This window comes from Giraffa tippelskirchi, chromosome 7, assembly GCF_054371585.1.
Source record: "Giraffa tippelskirchi isolate mGirTip1 chromosome 7, T2T-mGirTip1v1.2.pri, whole genome shotgun sequence".
NCBI classification, from domain to species: domain Eukaryota; kingdom Metazoa; phylum Chordata; class Mammalia; order Artiodactyla; family Giraffidae; genus Giraffa; species Giraffa tippelskirchi.
The window spans coordinates 93,517,048-93,529,140 of record NC_137281.1 but is presented as its reverse complement, the minus strand read 5'-3'; the positions used below and the strand labels follow the sequence as shown (position 1 = coordinate 93,529,140).

At 40.6% G+C, this 12,093-nt stretch overlaps 1 long non-coding RNA gene across 3 annotated transcripts in view; it reads right to left on the bottom strand.

Annotated features, from left to right (window-relative positions):
• The window catches only part of LOC145512749 (uncharacterized), a 135,103-nt gene that overhangs the window by 122,373 nt on the left and 637 nt on the right, over nucleotides 1-12,093 (bottom strand). For all 3 annotated transcript variants that reach the window (XR_014058759.1, XR_014058760.1, XR_014058758.1), the window contains exon 2: nucleotides 11,877-11,946. This is a non-coding gene — a long non-coding RNA (uncharacterized LOC145512749). The remainder of the gene's footprint in view (nucleotides 1-11,876; nucleotides 11,947-12,093) is intronic.

Sequence of the window (12,093 nt, the reverse complement as noted above, 5' to 3'; positions counted from 1 at the left end):
AACGAAATTAGAACACTGTCTAACACCATACACAAAAATAAACTCAAAATGAGTTAAAGGCCTAAATGTAACCAGAAACTATAAAACTCTTAGAGGAAAGTAGTAAGCAGAACACTGTCTGTCATAAATCATAGCAAGGTCCTCTATGACCCACCTCCCAGAGTAATGGAGATAACAAATACAAACAAACGGGACCTAATTAAATCAAAAGCTTTTGCACAATGAAGGAAACTATAAGCAAGGTGAAAAGACAGTCCTCAGAATGGGAGAAAATAATAGCAAATGAAACAACTGACAAAGAATTAATCTTCATAATATACATGCAGCTCATACAGCTCAAAACCAGAAAAATGAACAACCCAATCAAACAGCAGGCAGAAGATCTAAACAGACATTTCTCCAAAGCATTGCAGGAGGATTCTTTACCAGCTGAGCCACAAGGGAAGCCCAAGAATACTGGAGTGGGTAGCCTATCCCTTCTCCAGTGGATCTTCCCAACCCAGGAATCAAACAGGGCTCTCCTGCATTGCAGGCAGATTCTTAACCAACTGCATTACTAGGTAAGCCCCAAAGAAGACATCGGAGAAGGCAATGGCACCCCACTCCAGTACTCTTGCCTGGGAAACCCCATGGACGGAGAAGCCTAGTAGGCTGCAGCCCACGGGGTCGCGAAGAGTCAGACATGACTGAGCAACTTCACTTTCACTTTTCACTTTCATGCACTGGTGAAGGAAATGGCAACCCACTCCAATATTCTTGCCTGGAGAATCCCAGAGACGAAGGAGCCTGGTGGGCTGCCGTCTATGGGGTTGCACAGAGTCGGACACGACTGAAGCGACTTAGCAGGAGCAGCAAAGAAGACACACAGATGGTGAAAAAACACATGGAAAAATGCTCAATATCACTCATTATTAGAGAAATACAAATCAAAATCACAATGAGATATCACCTCACTCCAGTCAGAATGCCATCATCAAAATGTCTACAATAAATGCTTGAGAGGGTATGGAGAAAAGAGAACCCTCTTACACTGTTGGTGGGAATGCAAACTGAAACAATCACTACGGAGAACAGTATGGAGATTCCTTTAAAAACTAGGAATAAAACTACCATAGGACCCAGCAATCCCACTATGGGGCATATACCCCGAGGAAACCAGAATTGAAAAAGACACATGTACCTCAATATTCATTACAGCACTATTTACAATAGCTATGACCTGGAAGCAACCTAGATGTCCCTGGGCAGATGAATTGATAAGGAAGTTGTGATATATATACACGGTGGAATATTACTCATCTATAAAAAGGAATGCATTTGAGTCAGTTCTAATGAGGTGGATGAACCTAGAGCCTATTATACAGAGTGAAGTAAGTCAGAAAGAGAAAGACAAATATAATATATTAACACATATATAAGGAATCCAGAAAGATGGTACCAACAATCCTACATGCAGGGAAGCAAAGGAGACACAAATGTAAAGAACAGACTTTTGGATTCAGTGGGAAAAAGAGAGGGTGGGACGATTTGAGAGAAAAGCACTGAGACACATACATTACCATAGGTAAAATAGATAACCAGTGTGAGTTTGATGTATGATGCCGGGTACCCAAAGCCAGTGCTCTGTGACAACCTGGAGGGACAGGGTGGGGAGGGAGGTGGGGGGAGGGTTCAGGATGGAGGGGACACATGTTTACCAATGGCCGATTCATACTGATGTACGACAAAACCATGAAAATATTGTAAAGTAATTATTCTCCAATTAAAATAAATTTTAAAAAAGAAAACATATGTTATTAGTTCCTATAAAATATACACTTTGGCCAAGGACCTTAGAGAACAAAGTCTTTCAAGTACAACTAAGAAGCAGTACAAGGATGCTAATCTGAAGGATTATTTGTCATAATAAAAACTTAAAAGAGCCTGTTTACCATCAGTTACAGAATGGTTAAATAAAAAAACATTTCTGTAATAGAGCACAAAGCAATCATTAATATTTACATGAAGATACATGTAACATATCAAGTGAAATAGGCAAGTTAAGAACACTCTCATTGTATTATGCCATTCTGTGGGAAAACAACACAAGAAATAACATTTGTTTTTGTATGTCTACAACATATAGGCAGCCTTGGATACAAACCTGAAAAAGTGTACACACACCTTTTAAGAGAGGTTACCTCCAGAGAAAGTGCTGAAGGGGGAATGGGTGGTGGTGAAAAAGAGACATTTTTATTGTATAGACTTCCACTTGCTTGCAGTTGGTAAGATTCACAAAATACACATGAATTAAAGCACAAGCAAGCATATGGAAACAATTAAACAACTGGAGAAAGACTAGAAATCATCAAATTATAAATAGGCTGTGTAATAAGTCTGACAAAGTAACTCATGAGATACATCATATAATCACTTTATGTACCAGTTCTTCCATAATTATGCATAAATTACTGTGCAAGCTTTACTAGACTTTTATTTTGCTTAATGTTATGGATTTTTAGTTTTTATTTTCATTAAAACTAAAAGAGGAAAAAATTGTACCTTCCAAAGACTGGTAAGTCGATAATTAAGGCACCATCTCCAAGAGATGGTGAAGGACTGGGAAGCCTGAGGTGCCGCAGTCCACAGGGTCACAGAGTTGGACATGACTGAGTGACTAAATAACAACAATGCACTAGTCTTTTATTTCTACATATTTTTTTCTGAACTTCAAGCACACATTTATGTGAACCATCACCATATCTCAGACTGACTGGATGGTGCTGTGGTATAATAAAAACAACATGGCACAGAGTTATTAGAAGACCAGTCCAGATTCTATCACAGACTCACTGGGTAATTACTGCCACTTAACACCTATGAGTCCCTATTCATTCTTCTTGAAAAAGAACCTATGATGTAAAAAAGCAAGGGAACGGTATCTTTCTTGGTTGATGAGCAATGAACTACATCTGCTGTGCTGGCAAAAAGTCTTGTTCAGTTCAGTTCAGTTCAGTTCAGTTCAGTCACTCAGTTGTGTCCGACTCTTTGCAACCCATGGACTGCAGCACGCCAGGCTTCCCTGTCCATCACCAACTCCCGGAGCTTGCTCAAAATGATGTCTACTGAGTCAGTGATGCCATCCAACCATCTCATCCTCGGTTGTCCCCTTCTCCTCCTTCCTTTAATCTTTCCCAGCATCAGGGTCTTTTCCAATAAGTCAGTTCTTTACATCAGGTGGCCAAAGTATTGGAGCTTCAGCTTCAGCATCAGTCCATGCAATGAATATTCAGGACTGATTTCCTTTAGGATGGACTGCTAGGCAGCTTACTAAGCAGTGCTGAGCATGACATTTGAAATTGTTACAGTCTCCTCTTCTCGTCCCCTGCAGGTGTTTCTCTGATTCTTCCATGTTCTGTTCAAGTGTCATCTGTGCAGTTGTGGGAGTCACAAGAGCCAGCCTTTCACCACCCTTTGCCTCCCTCCCCTGCTCCTTCTCTACTCTGAGATACCAGAGAAATGCCAAACCCAGGCTATCCCACGCTCTGCTGCCCAGGAGAGCAAGCCCAATCCAGTTTGTGAATGATAGCCAGAGAGATCTTTGTAGAACATGCATAACCTTGTCATCCCCTTTAAAGGTCTTTATTATAGATCCCCACCATTTACAACCAAGTCCATACTCTTGGCTTGGCATAAAAGCCTCTTCCTGTCATGGCTCCAGGCCACTTTTCCAGTCTCTTCTCCTGCCTCCTAACTCCCAACATACAAAATCTTCTAGTCATATGGAAATGGCTCCAGTTTACTGTTTATAAGTATTCACTTAACAGAAACCCCGGAGACCACAAGTGTTTCAGAATTCATATTTTTTATATTTTCAACAGGTAATCCCATGCCTCTGTGTGTGTGTGTGTGTGTGTGTGTGTGTGTGTGTGTGTGTGTTACATAACACCCCAGATTGTCTAAGGCATCAACTCATTTCAAACACATGAATATTTCTGCAGCAAACCTAGAATATTCACATTAAGTATATTAAGATCACAAGTGGCCTCAATCGGTTGGGTCTGGCTTTGCCACTGAGTCACTTCCCTTGGCTGCTCCAGATCTTTCCACCTGCTCTGTGCCTAGAAAACTAACCTATCTGGGCTTCAGGCCATTGCCCCCGGATTCTAGTAAGATAACAATCAATGGAGAGCCCTGCAGGTTATCTGGAAACCTGGGGTGCTTCCTTCTCCTGAAGCACAGTCCCCTGGAGGCAGCTGCTCTTGAGGCAGTCTTCTTCCCATGACTCCTTCTTTCTGGCCTCCAAGAACCACTCTCTCCTCTGGTCTCCTAGCATATGTGTCTTGGCATCATCACAGCTCTGCTATCCCACTATCACATTCCCATCTCTTGTACCAGCACTCCACCCACACCTTTGAGGGAGTCTCTTTATTAAACCCTCTTTCAATGATCCCAATCTGAGAATACCATCTGTTTCCTGATGGATCCCTGACAAATGCTACACACCGATGCATTCAGATTGAGGCAAATTCTCCTGCCTAATGGATTAAGAAAAAGCTTTCAGCTTTTAAAACTTTCTGGACTTAATAATATAAGATATTGTAAACCCATCCATTTTACTGTTTCTTCTGTTTAATATATACTGCTACTTCTACCTGAAATGCCCTTTTCTCCTTGTCCAATTGGCTAATTTCAATTTAGTCTTTATACACCATGTGAACTTCCAGTGAACTTCAAGAGTGAACTAGCCATTGACCAATCCCCTGCAGACAACACCTCATCCAATAGTCCTGGACACTTGTAAAGTCCTTAGAATAGCCTTGGAAAATTTATTTGAGTTGGCGCTTGAAGGGAAAACCCCACTGAAGGAGGTTACGGACTTACAAGTACTGTTACTGTTACATACATTAAACACATGATGAATGAAAGACTTAATATTTCTTAATATTATTGCATGATTCTAGAAACACTCGGGGAGTGTAGTCATAAACAATTAAAATTTACTCATTTTAAATTTCCATTATTCACCCTCTTGTGCCAAAGACTCATGGACAAAACACAAACAAATTTTTGGAAAATACTCGCCCTTAGCATGTGCAATGTACTCTGACATTTTCTAGCCTATTGTAGTGAACATCACTTTTTAAGAATATTGATCACACCCTAGAAACACGTCATACAATGCACAGTGTGAAAGACACCAAACTAAACAATATTCACTGACAAATGCTTCCAAACTTTGTCAAACAATCAAAAAATGTTAACTAAAATTGTAACCACACTTTAGCTTTTTGCAATTTATACTTTCAGGTTGTTACCCCCATTTTCAGAGTCCCTTGGACTGCAAGGAGATCAAACCAGTCAATCCCAAAGGAAATTAGTCCTGAATATTCACTGGAAGGACCGATGCTGAAGCTTCAACACTTTGGCCACCTGATGCCAAGAACTGATTCATTGGAAAAGACCCTGATGCTGGAAAAGATTGAAGGCAGGAGGAGAAGGGGACAACAGAGGATCCGATGGTTGGATGGCATCACTGACTCGATGGACATGAGTTTGAGCAAGTTCTGGGGGTTGGTGATGGACAGGGAAGCCTGGCATGCTGTAGTCCATGGGGTCACAAAGAGTCAGACATGACTGAGCAACTGAACTGAACTGACCCCCATTTTCAGTGATTTGCTCTCCTGAACAGAGCCCAGGAATTCCTGTCCTAAAGTTGGATGACATCTGGCTAGACCACATGACGTGTGCTGAGACAGAAACCAGAGCAGCAGGCAATCTGGGAGTTAGGACTGTCTTAGCCAATTTTGGAAATTTGGTCACCTTATCTGAGATTACATGTAAGCTTAATTTTTTCAGTCTCTCAGGCAGCTTTTATTGTGTAATTTTAACAGAATTTTTTCCCTGTGTTGTTTAATGATTTGGATTAATTTTAAACAAGGGTTTAGGAAATGTGAGCTAGTGCCAAGAAAATGTGGATCAATTGTTGCTTCCCTAGAGAAAGTAGGGGTGCTTTTAATAATAGATTCTAGTAAAGTATCTATAATTCTTTTAGAACTTTAAAGGCAAAGCAAAATATGGGTTGGTAGAGGGATTGTTTTTTTAATGTGTGTGTGTGTATAGACAATATACACAGGTTTGACTAAGAAAAAAAAGTTGTTCTAATTAGACTATTGTTTGCACCAAGCAGGAATTCATTTAGATGTCCTTGAAAGAAAAGGAGTTAATTATATGGACGCTGCTTTATTTAGGATTAACATTGGCTACATGTGATAGAAATAGAAAATAGTGGTGGATAATAATCTTATATCAAATAAAATAGTTTTTAGCTCTCTTGTAAAAGATAAGAAGTAGGAAGTCCAGAACTGGCATGGCTTGATGATGTCAAAGGACCAGGATCCTTCTCTGCTGCCTACTACTGAGATTGTCAATGCATATAAATTCTAGACAGTCAGAATGAGGAAGGGAGGAGGAATGGCATGCCCCATTCCTTTAAGGTCCTTGCCCAGCAAATTACAGACAAAATGTCCCTGATAGCCCCATTAAATGGAATATCATCACATGGCTATACTTAGCTGCATGGAAGGTAAGGAAGTGTAGACCAGACTTATGGTCCAGACAATGTCCCAGGCCAGTAAGATGAGCCAGCAGATTATAGCAAAGTGGGTGCATTGCAGGGGGGCCTTGTGCCCTGCTCTGACCTTTCAAGTGTAAAAGCAATAGGCTACTGCTTCCTTTCTGTCTTCCAAAGAGCATACAAAATGCTCCTTGTGAGGCTCACCAACTCAAGAGTCTCTCAGGGAGAGGAATTCTGGGAAACATCTTATCCTGGTGGCTCATATGGCAAAGAATCTGCCTGGAATGCAGGAGACCCAGGTTTGATCCCTGGGTGGGGAAGATCCCCTGGAGAAGGGAATGGCAACCCACTCCAGTATTATTGCCTGGAGAATTCCATAGACAGATGAGCCTGGTGGGCTACAGTCCATGAGGTAGCAAAGAGTCAGACACGACTGAGAGACGAACACTTTCACTTTCTTTAACTCTGGATTAGCTAAACTGACATCGTAAACATTCTCCAAAACCCTTCACTTGACTCTAACATAGCAGCAAAAAATATCACTTTAAAATTCAAATCATACAATTTTTTCTTCTTAAAGCCTTCCAAATGCTTTCTCCTGCATCTAGAATAAAAACCAAACTCTTGACCATAGTTTACAAGGCTGCATAACATCTGACGCCTACCATTCTCCGAGCTCATTTCATCTTGCCCTACTTCCTTCTTGAACACCATTCCTGAGCCACTAGCCTTCTACCTGCTCCTCAAATACATGGAGGTCTTTGTCTTCATCTTCTCATGGCCTTCTTCTGTGTGTCTGTGTGTCTCTCTGTGCCCTTTCCTTTTCTTAAAAGGCCAATCATCACTGGATTTAGGGTTTATCTTAAACCAAAGATAATTTCACATCAAAATAATTCATTACAATCTGGAAAGACCCTATTTCCAAACAAAGTCCCGTTCACAGGTTGTCAGGGTTAGGACTTGAACATATCTTTTCAGGGAACACAATGCACCTCATCACAAGGCTAATGAAAGGTTCCTACTATGCCTGCTTCTTCTGAGACAGGATCCTTTGGCGATCAGAACCTGGGCCTGACTAGTAGGACCCCAACTAAATGCTACATGCCACAAGAAATATAGACATTTTCAGGTTACGCAGAAAGGAGGATTTTTACATTCCCTGAACTATTAGAGGACTGACAGTTGGGATATGGACAATAATTAACTGAAAGTTTTCAGAATCCAGAATTAGAAATTTATGATTGCAAAGCTTCCAGTGCATCCCTTGGAGTACACTGGGTAGCTGAGTGCTTAACAATACTTTTGTTGTTTAGTCATTCAGTTGTGTCTGACTCTTTGTGACCCCATGGATGGTAGCCCACGAGGATCCTCTTCCATAGGATTTCCCAGTCAAGAATACCGGAGTGGGTTGCCATTTCCTTCTCCAGGGGACCTTCCCCACCCAGGGACGGAATCTGCGTCTCCTGCTTGGCAGAGGGATTCTTTACCCCTGACCCTCTGGGAAGCCCCCTGACAATATGTGACAATGTGGTAAACTGTCTGGAGTTGTAAGTTGGACTTTTGACAATTTAAGAGCTGAAAGGAGAAATGAACTTTGCAGTTGTGTTAAAACTTAAGCGGCTCTTGCCACAAAGCATCCATGTTGCTGTTGGAAAGCAGTTTGGAACACTCAGGCTTGTTGGAGAAAGTTGCTATCGGGGGATTTTAAAGCAAAACATTACAGGAGAAGCTCAGAACTTCCTGTGAAAATGTGAGCTACGCTTCCCACCTTTTGCTCTTAAAGAAGTTATCCAAGGGGAAGAAGAGAAAGAATGTTCAGGGTTAGAAATAAGGGCCATATAGGCACACATCAGCCCCTCAAGTTCAGGTTTCTAACTTCCAAAGCCCCCTGACTATGGGATAAGTGACTTCCTCACTTTGGGTTAGAGAACACAGTAGAAAAAATCCCTGGGCCTTAAATCTGAACCATGACTACTGAATTTTTATCTAGTTGGGAAGCCAGATCCTAAACAAGAGATCAGTAATATCTCACATATTTGCCCCTGGACTCGAGCAGCCACTTCCCTGCTGCTTCCCTGGTGGCTCAGACAGTAAAGAATCTGCCTGCGATGCAGGAGACCCAGGTTTGATCCCTGGGTTGGGAAGATCCCCTGGAGAAGGGAATAGCAACCCACTCCAGTATTCTTGCCTGGAGATTTCCATGGACAGAGGAACCTGGCGGGCTATGGTCCATGGGGTTATGAAGAGTTGGACACGACTGAATGACTATTTATTATTATTATCTAGCAGCCACTGAAGACAGCTTTAATATCCACAGCACCCCTTGGCGGTGGAGACTAAGAAGAGAAATACCTCCATATGTTCCAGTTCTTGTGAACGTGGGCACTTTTTGGTGGAATGTGTTTGTGAGAGGAGGAGGGCACGGCAACTCACTCCAGTATTCTTGCCTGGAGAATCCCTGTGAACAGAGGAGCCTGGCAGGCTATTATCCATAGTGTCACAAAGAGTCGTACACGACTGAGCAACTTAGCATGCACACTTGTTGGAACTGTCCTCCAGAAATTAAGATCCAGAGATAAGAAAAAGGACTCAGTGTCAAGCTCTCCTAACCCCATAAACAGAAAGTCTTGGTAGATACCACACCCCTGCCTTCCGTTAGCCTCCATCCTGGTATTAAAATAGTTGGAGGGGTCTCCATAGTTATGAGACTCCTCCAATGGTCAGCCCTGACTTAAGGGTGAACAAATGTGGTCAAAGTCCTACACTGAAAATCCTGCCTGCTTTATGGTAACTCTAGAAATCCTGTGCTACTGAATTTAAACTACAGAGCGTGGAGTGGAATGATGCTACCTAACTAGACCCAGAAATCCAATAGGCATTATCAGCAATGGAGCTTTAGAGGAAAAAAAACTTCCAGCACAATTTAGGAGATTGAAAACTAGCCTATGAGTTGGAGGTTGTTCAATTACTTTAAGTAAAATACTGTTGTACGATGTACTGTAATACTACTGTATTTAAGTAAATACTAAATTTATTAATGTATTTAATACTATATTTAAATACCATATTTAATACTGTATTTAAGTAAAATACCGCCATACCGTAAAATACCTTCTGACCCCAACTGACCACTCCCCAACCCCAGCATCAGCCACCCTTCCCTCAGAAATCATGTAGCAAAACATAAAGAGACTGCAAATATTTTTCTTGAGGAACTACAAAATGAGAAAGAGACTATAGTCACCAAAAGTCTTAAAAAGGGAGAGTTGTCTTTATTAGAAAAACTCTTTGAAAAACACCAGTTCAAAAGGACATATGCACCCAATGTTCACTGCACCATTGTTTACGAAAGCCAAGATATGGAAGCGACACAAGTATCCACCAAGAGAGGAATGAATAAAGAAGACGTGGTATATGCGTACAATGGAATATTACTCAGCCGTAAAAGAATGAAATTTTGTCATTGTGACAACATGGATGGACCTGGAGGGAACAATACCTAGTGAACTATTTCATACAGAGAGAGAATAAAACTGTATCTCTTCAGTGATATGTAGAATCTAAAAAATAAAACAAATGAACAATCGTAACATAACGGAGACAGACTGACAGAAACAGAGAACAAATTAGTCATTACCAGAGGTGGGAGGGGTGGAAAGATGAAGGGGATAAGAGGTACAAACTACTAGGTATAAAATTAGTAAGTTACAAGGATGCAATATACAACACTGGAAATATAGTCAATATTTTATAATAACTTTGTATGGAGTATAATCTTATCGAATTATTATGATACACACTGGAAACTAATAAAATATTGTAAATCAGCTATACTTCAATAATCAAAAAATTCTTTGATAACTGTTTGGGAGTAGTAACATACCTGAGGGATACAGATTTTGGTGGATTAGCTGCAGGTGGCAAGATGGTTTTATTGGTCACGCAACAGGAGGAGGAGGAAGAGGAGAGAGGCAAGTTACCAGGTGGGTGAAAGCAACAAATGCAAGCTCTCTGCTAGGCCAGTCACTTGGGAGCAGGAGGAGGCTTTAACAAGCATTAAAACTCAATGGGAAAAATATTTGCAAATAATGTGACCGACAAGAGGTTAATATTCAAAATATATAAACAGCTCATACTACTCAATATAAAAAAAAAACCACACTACAACCCAATCATAAAATGGGCAGAAGATCTGAACAGACATTTTTTTGAAGAAAGACAGATGGATAACAATCACAGGAAAAGATGCTCAACATCACTGATTATTAAAGAAACACAAATCCTGCTTCCCATTCCTTCCCTGAACATATCCTCTCTTAACATATTGTACTTCTTTATATATGTTGAGCTGAAAACTACATTGAAGTCAAGGGCCTAAGTTTCATTTATAAATATTTAGAAGTGAGTCCTTTGTGTTTGGTACATGATATTCATTGAATAAATGAACAAATGATTATATCCTTACTTTAAAGATGAGGAAAATAAGGTTTAGAATGGTTAAGTCACTTTTAAGGATACACACTAGTAAGCTACGGAGGTAAGATACTAACTCAAAAGTATGCCGAGCCATTCCTTTGTTGTTTCTTGTCACTACTAAAATTTCTCCCTACAATGTTCTATCTTGTCCCACATTTTCTATTATTCATATTGTACACATTGTGTTTCTGTTCAAATCTCGCCTATTCAATGAACTCTTCTGGATGACTCTTGCTCACAGTAATTTCTCCCTTTTTTATATGGAAGTTTCCTAAACTAGCTCTCATGATAAATGGGGGAGGTGATAAGACAAGGTATGTGACCTTGGAGAACAGCCCATTCACTTGTGTTCCACACTCCATATTTCTCAGGTTCTTGGTGCAAAGGCCTGTCTATTTTTGCAGGTAATGCACCTTTCATTGGCCCTCAACCTCAGGTAATAGTCTCTCAGGAGCTTTACATCTCTCCTAAAGACTTATACCACTGGTGATGGATGCAATTGTTTCCTTAATTTGACTCAGCTGAGCTTCCAAGAGAAGTTGCAGAAGCAAGCAAGTCTGGACAATCCACATCCCCACACTGGGATCAGCACTCAGGACACATAAAGCTCTTCCTCTCTGCTTGTGTTGGAAATTAAGGGCTTCCCAAATGTGACCCTTCCAAGGTTGCTTCCTGAGAAGCGAAAGCTTTTGCCTATTATCCATTTCCCCATGTTTACATCAAAAATAGAGACTTTTCATTGGCCCAACGTCTTCCTCTTTAAATAGAGACGCATATACCAACATCAGAAATAACAATTTGTGTTTGCAATAGCTCTTGAAAAGTAATGTAAAAAAATACTCACAGGTGAAACATGTGCTTGTTACTTGTTCTCATTTCCTCGCCTCTTAAGCTGAGACAGTTACAATCAGCACCTGCAAAAGTCACAACAAATTCTCCTCTGATGTCTTTTGTACTTAAAATCTTAAAATAGATACTCAAACATCTTAGTTAGTAATAATGTGCCACCCTAGTTTGCAACTACACTACAACACGAAGTCCTTATTTGTGTCTACATAATG